This window comes from Elephantulus edwardii, unplaced genomic scaffold (assembly GCF_000299155.1).
Source record: "Elephantulus edwardii isolate Elephantulus edwardi_28Jun2011 unplaced genomic scaffold, EleEdw1.0 scaffold00137, whole genome shotgun sequence".
Classification (NCBI taxonomy): Eukaryota; Metazoa; Chordata; class Mammalia; order Macroscelidea; family Macroscelididae; genus Elephantulus; species Elephantulus edwardii.
The window spans coordinates 8,103,310-8,111,138 of record NW_006399887.1 but is presented as its reverse complement, the minus strand read 5'-3'; positions in this window follow the sequence as shown (position 1 = coordinate 8,111,138).

Here is a 7,829-nt window from a genome sequence, read left to right as displayed (position 1 = left end):
TTATTAAAAACTAAGCTGATGAGGTAAATCTACCATGAAGTTCTACATATTTTCTTTTAAATAATAGTTGGATATGTTGTTGTTGTTCTTGTTAAGTGTTGAGGGTGACTCATAGCAACCCTATGAACAAAGAATCTGAACCCTGTTCTAGAACTATCATTGATTTTCTAATGTTCACAGAGTTTCCAAAGGCATATTGATTAGGAAGTGATACCAATCCTGCTTCCAACCCTGTCTTAATCTGGGAGCACCACCAAACAATGTCCACCTTGGGTAAACATTATGGCATTTGACACACAGTGTCACAGCATTCAGCATCACAGCAACCTCAAGTTACCTCAGTACAGCAAACTGTCAAACCAGTGCGGTACCACTTCAGAGAATGTTCTTCCCAAACACAATTAACACCAAGTCCAAGGCCTGTAGACTTTCAACGAAAACAAGAAATCCTACCCACCAGAATCCAAATACTTCAAACATGAGCCTCCAAACAGGAGATTTAGTCAGGGCCCAACAGACTTTTAATTACAAAGTCCTGCCCATCGGGTCCTGATTGACTTAAACAAGAGGCTTCCAGCCAACAGAAGATGGTTGGCTAAATCGAGTAAATCTAATCATCTCACACACTATTGTGGACATAATAAAAAACAACTGGCTTACACCTGACTTTCAACTAAAATAAGAGAACTTACCCACCAGAATCCAACTACTTCACACTTGTGTCTTCAAAAAAAAATTTGCAATGAATAAATCATTGTAAATACAAATGCAGTCATTCTATTTTCAGCTTCATTTCTCTCACTAAAACCATATTTTCCAACTACTATTACTTCTTTCCATTTCCCAATTTTGCATTCCAGTCACCAATTATCATTAACACATCTTGATTGTAGTACTGCAAGATTTGGTAACAATTCTCAATTTCTTCCTCTTTGGCTCCAGATGTAGGGGCATATATTTGAACAATAGTCTTGTTAAATGGCCTTCCTTGTATGTGTATGGATATTATCCTATCACTCACAACATCATATTTCAGGCTAGAACTTGAAATTGAAATTTTTACTATAAATGCAACACTATTTTTCTTCTGTTTTCATTTCCAGCATAAAATACCTTATAAGTATCTGATTAAAAGTGGCCAGAGCTGGGCCATCTCATCTCACATACCTAGAATATCAATGTTCATGTGTTGCATTATATTTTTAACGATTGTTAATTTTCCATCATTCAAGCTACATAGATTCCATGGTCCAATTGTTAAACGATATTTGTCACTGTTTTTCCTCATTTCAGTGGCTTCCAATCTGGGCTCTAACACTGCACCACTATAACTGTCCTCTTTTCTTTACCCTTCATAGTGTTTTAAAGGGCCTGTTATTTGTATATTTACATTATTAATATTGTTGTTGTTGTTGTTGTTATGTGCCGTCGAGTCACCTGCGACTCATAGAGACCCTATGTACAACAGCCCTAAACTCCGCTCTGTCCTGTGCCAATCTCACTGTCTCTGACACTCCCATCCCAATTATCCCAGTCACTAAATCAATTCACCTCATAGAGGGCCTTCCTCTCCTGCACTGTCCCTCCACCCTCCCAAGCATGATGTCCCTTTCTAAGGACTGGTCTCTCCGCACAACATGTCCAAAGTATGTTAGATGGAGCCTCAGAATCCTTGCATTTAAGAAGGGAATACTATGTTGTTTAAAATTAAGAAAGAAAGAAGTTTTTAGGGTTAAGTACTCTCTCTATACCTATTCAATCTGTATGCTGAACAAATTATTAGAAAAGCAGGACTCTGTGAAGGAAGATGGCAACATTCTGTGGCATCAAGATTGGAGAGAGACCCATCAACAACCTGCACTATGCTGATGACACCACCTTGCTTGTTGAAAGTGTGGAGGGCTTGAAACACTTGTTGCAAAAGATCGAATAATTCAGTCTCCAGTATGGGTTGCACTTCACTGAGAAGAAAAGAAAAATTCTTAGCATTGCACTAATAAGCAACTTTATGATAGATAAAGACTGAAGTTGTCAATGACTACAAAATATTAAGGAGTAATGATGTCAGTTTGACGTCTAAGGTGTGTCTGATTTAGGTCATGGTTTCTCTGTTCACTTGCTGAGAGCTGGACAATGAATAAAGAGGCAGACCTTCAATCAGGTGTATTGACACAGTTATAGCTACAATGGGTTCTAGTGTGTCAGGAATTGTGAAAATGGCACAGGATTCAGATATGTTGTTCATAAGACTATCATGGGTCATTCTCAATTTGGCAGCACTTAACAAAAACAACATAGGCATGTAGACATTAAATCATTTTATGCAGATTTTAATAAACTAGATAAACAAAAGAACATTTGCCAATAGAAATTTGTTTCTAAAATACTGTGTTTGTACATGATTAGGATCATTTTGAACACATTTTTACTAGTGTAAACTTTTTATTCTCATGAGGTTGTTAAACATTAAAGATTTTCTCCTTAGTGGTTCACTTCAACCTCAGTGCTATATTTCATCTTTGCAAGATCTGTTTCCTTAGCAACAGGAGGCAAACTGTTCATTTCAAGAAAACCAAGGAAAGAATGAATTTTTTAAATGTTAAATACCACAGTTAAAAAGGATTTTTAAAATCTATATATGCCAAAGTTATACAAGTGTTTAGTTCTTTCGTTCATAGGGTCGCACTTACCAACAACAACATATACAATATAGGTAGAATAGTAGAATTTTATAATTATATAAACTGAATATCGGTGATTATATTGCTTCAGTCAATAGTCATTGTTGCTTGTTGTTAAATATCATAGCTGAACCTTCAGTGGGTTTTCAGAGACAAGTTAATCACCTGGGAGAATATTTCCTATCCTTTTCCCATGGAGCAGCTGGTGGCCTCGAAATTCATGCCTTCGTAACTCCACCTTAGCTTCTTGCCACTAGGCCACCAGAGCTCTTCACAATTTAATTTTATTAATAAAACTATAATACACTCTTATACGTAGGATGTGCAAAACAGCTGGTATGTTATCAAGGAATCTCTTATACTTGAGATGCATCTTTGAAACAGAAAGCAAATTCCCCACTTTAACCTTAAATTTCTGTCCCTGAAAATAAATAACTTGGATTAGATCAATTTATGCTTTTATATATCTAATATCCAATGATATTATTATTTAGGTCATTCAAGCTAATTGAGAGTACATGAGTGGAATGAGTGATATTAATGCTGTTGTCACATGGATCTTGAATGAAAGCAGAGAACACTAAAAAGATCTGTGTTTTACTGACCATAAAAAGGTATTTGACTGGGTAGAGCATAGCAATATGGCTAACATTGACTAGAATAGGAGTCTCAGAACACTGAATTATGCTCCTAGAACAGTACATAGATAGAGAAATGCCAGAAGTTCAAGCAAGATTTAGAAGAGTCTGTGGCAAAAATGATATCATTGCTAATGTCAGATGGCTAGTGGTTGAAAGAAAAGAACTCCAGAATAATGTATATTTATGCTTTACTGATTATGTAAAAGCATTTTAATGAATGGATCATAACAAATTATGGCTGAGATTGAGATGAATGGGACTCTCGGAGCATTGAACTGCGCTCACGTAGAACCTATACCTGGACCAGGAGGCTGTTGTGCAAACAGAGCAAGGGAACACTGGATGGTTTAAAACTGAGAAGCGAGTATGTCAGGGTTGTATTCCTTCTCCATACTTATTCAATCTATATTCTGAGTAAATTATATGAGAATCTGGACTCTATGAAGAGGAGGTGGAACCAGTATTGGGGAAGTCTCATCAATAAACAGCATTATGGAGATGACACAACATTGCTTGTTGAAAGTGAGGAAGAGTTGAAGCACTTGTTACAGAAGATAAAGACATTCAACCATCATTTATGGATTGATTACATCTCAGTATCAAGAATTCTTACCACTGGACCAATATGCAGCATCAGGATTGATGGAGAAGAGATTGACACTGTCAACAGTTTCATCTTGCTTAACTCCACAATTAACATCCTTGGTACCAGCAGTCAGGAAATATGGAGATGCATTGCACTGGGAAAATCTGCAGTAAGGGACTTCTCCAAATTATTGATGAGTAATGATGTCAGTTTGAGGACTAAGGTGTGTATGATTCAGGTCACGATCTTTCCAATTATTCTCTATCTGAAAGCTGGAGAGTTAATAAGGATGACAGAGAAAGAGTTGATGTTTTTTGAGCTACTATGTTGGAGAAGAGCACTAATGATCCCATGGATGGCCCAGAGAATGAACAGATATAACTTGGAGAGGTTGCAACCAAGTGTTCTTTGGAGAAAGGAACAATGAGACTTTGCCTCCCATACTTTGGGTGTGTTGGTAGTAGGGGCTATTTCTTGGAGAAAAACATGATGCTGGGTAGGGTGGATGATCGGGAAAGAAAAGGAAGACCATCAACTTGGTGGGTTGACACAATGACAGGTGCACTGGGATATTGTGTGTCAGAAAATGTGAGAATTACACAGGATAGAATAAGGTTCGTATATTTTTTGTTCATAGGGTGCTATGAGTCTTTCTCAACTCGATGGCCCCTAACAATAACAGCAAAAACTTAAGAAACCTGTACCTAGAACAAGAAATGGTTTTCTGGACAGGAAAAGAAAACATTATATGGTTTAAAAATCAAGAAATACATGTGGTAGGATTATATCTTTTTCTATACCTACTCAAGCTATATATTGAGAAAACCATTCAAGAAGCTAGACTATTTGAAGAAGAATATGACATGAGGATTGGAGGAGACTCAACAACAACTTTTATTGTTGTTGTTGTTCTTATGTGCCATCAAGTTGCTTGAGGCTCATAGTGACCCTATGTACAAAAGCCCTAAACCCTGCTCTATCCTGTGCCAATCGCACTGCCTCTCACACCCATCTAGATTATCCCAGTCACTGAATCAATCCACCTGATAGAAGATCTTTCCCTCTTGTGCCGTCCCTCCACCATCCCATGCATGATGCCCCTTTCCAAGGACCTGTCCCTCCTCGCAACATGTCCAAAGTATGTCAGACGAAGCCCCAGAATCCTTGTCCCCAAGGAGCAGCCTGATTTAACCCTCTCCAGGATGAATTTGTTTGTTTTCCTAGCAGTCCATGGTACCCTCAATACTCTTCTCCAACAACAAAGCTAAAAGGCATCAATTTTCCTTCTATCTTCCCTAGGCATTGTCCAACTCTTTGATGCATAAAAAGTGATTGCAAAGACCATATCCTGTATCAGATACACTTTAGTCTCCAGAGTGACACCATTGCTCTTCAGTACCCTGGAGAGGTCCCTAACAGTAGACTTTCAAATCGCAACATGTTTTTTGATTTGCTGGCTACTGGTGCCAAGGGTATTGACCGTGGAGCAAGCAGACTAAAGTTGTTAACAAATTCAATCTCTTCACTATCCATCCTGATGCTGCCAATTGGTCCAGTGGTGAGAATCTTTGTCTTCTTGACATTGAGCCTCAATCCTACAGTCCTTGACCCTCTGCATCAAGAATTTCAGGTCCTCCTCAGTTTCAGCAAGCAGGGTTATGTCTTCTGCATAACACAGATTGTTAATAGATCTTCTACTAATCCTGATGCCACACTTCTCCTCATAGAGCCCAGCCTCTCAGATAATCTATTATGTGTACAGGTTGAAAAGGTATGGAGGTAAGACACATCCCTGGCGTACACCCTTCCCAATATTGAATCATGAAGTGTTTCCCTACTCTGTTCTGATGACTGCCTCTTGGTCCAAGTATAGGTTTGGCATTAGAACAATCAAGTGTTTTGGGATTCCCATTCTTCCCAAACTGTCAGCCACAGTTTGTTATGATCCACACAGTCAAACGAAATTTTACAATTAATGAAACACAGATATACATTCCTCTGGTATTCCCTGCTTTCAGCTAAGATCCATCTAACATCAACTACAACATCCCTAGTACCACGACCCCTTCTAATCTTAGCCTGGATTTCTGGCAGTTCTCTGCTGATGTGCTGTTCCAATCATTTTTGGATAACCTTCAGCAGAACTTTGCTTGCATGTGAAATCAATGATATTGTTCTATAGTTTCCACACTCTGTTGGGTCACCGTTCCTTGGAATGGGAACAAATATAGATCTCTTCCAGTCAGTTGGCCAAGAGGTCGTTCTCCAGATTTCTTGGCACAACTTGGTGAGCATGTCCAGGACAGCATGTGTTAGCTGAAATATGTAAATTGGTATACCACCTATTCCTGGGGCCTTATTTTTTGGTGTTTCTTTCAAAGCAGCTTTCCATAGGCTCTTGCTCATATATTATTTCTTGAAATTCTTCTGTGTCTGTCAATTCCTTTTGTTACAGTGACTTGGTATATTCTTTCCATCTTCTTTTAATAATTTCTGGATCATTTAATATTCTGCTTAAAGCATCCTTGATTATAGCAACTCGAGGTTTGAATTTGTTCTTCAGTTCTTTGAGCTTAAAAAAAAAGAAAAGAAATGATGAACGAGTTTGGCCCCTTTGATTTTCTGACGCCAGCTACTTGCACATTTCACTGAACAAGTTCAAACCTAGAGTTGCTAAAATCAAGGATCCTTTGGGCATAATGTTAAATGATCCAGGAGGTATCAAAAGAAGATGGAAGGAATATACTGAGTCATTGTATCGAAAGGAATTGGCAGACACAGAAGAATTTAATGAAATAACATTTGAGCAAGAGCCTATGGTGATGAAGTCAGAAGTTCAAGCTGCTTTGAAGGACATAGCAAAAAAATAAGGCCCCAGGAATAGATGGTATACCAATTGACATAATTGAGATAATAGATGCTGCCCTGGATGTGCTCACCAAGCTGTGCCAAGAAATCTGGAGAACAACCACTTGGTCAACTGACTGGAAGAGATCTATATTTGTTCCCATTCCAAAGAAGGGTGACCCAAATGAGTGTGGAAACTACAGAACAATAGCATGGATTTCACATGCAAGCAAGATTCTACTGAAGATTATCCAAAAATGACTGGAATAGTACATCAGCAGAGAACAGCCAGAAGTCCAGGCTGGGTTTAGAAGGGGTCGTCGTACTAGGGATATTGTAGCCGATGTTAGATGTATCTTAGGTGAAAGCAGAGAATACCAGAAGAATGTCTATCTGTGTTTCATCGATTATGCAAAGGCATTTGACTGCGTGGATCATAACAAATTGTGGCTGACTCAGAGAAGAATGGGAATCCCAGAACATTTAATCGTGCTAATGTGAAACTTATACTTGGACCAAGAGACAGTCGTCAGAACAGAGCAGGGAAACACTGAATGGTTCAAAATTGGGAAGGGTGTGCGCCAGGGATGGGTCCTATATCCATACCTTTTCAACCTGTGTACAGAGCAGACTATCTGGGAGGCTGGGCTCTATGAGAAGTCGTGTGGCATTAGGATTGGAGGAATATCTATCAACAATTTGCATTATGCAGATGAAACAACCTTGCTCGCTGAAACTGAGGAGGACCTCATGCACTTACTGCAGAGGGTCAAGGACTGCAGCCTTCAGAATGGACTGAGGCTCAGTGTTAAAAAGACAAAGATTCTCACCACTGGACCGATTGGTAGCATCAAGATGGATGGCGAAGAGATTGAGATTGTTCACAGCTTCAGTTCGCTCGGCTCCACAGTCAACACTCTTGGCACCAGCAGCCAGGAAATAAAAAAATGTATTGCAATGGGAAAGTCTGCTGTTAGGGAACTCTCTAAAGTACTCAAGAGCAACGGTGTCTCTTTGGAGATGAAGGTGCACCTGATACAGGCCATGGTCTTTGCAATCACTTGTTATGCATTA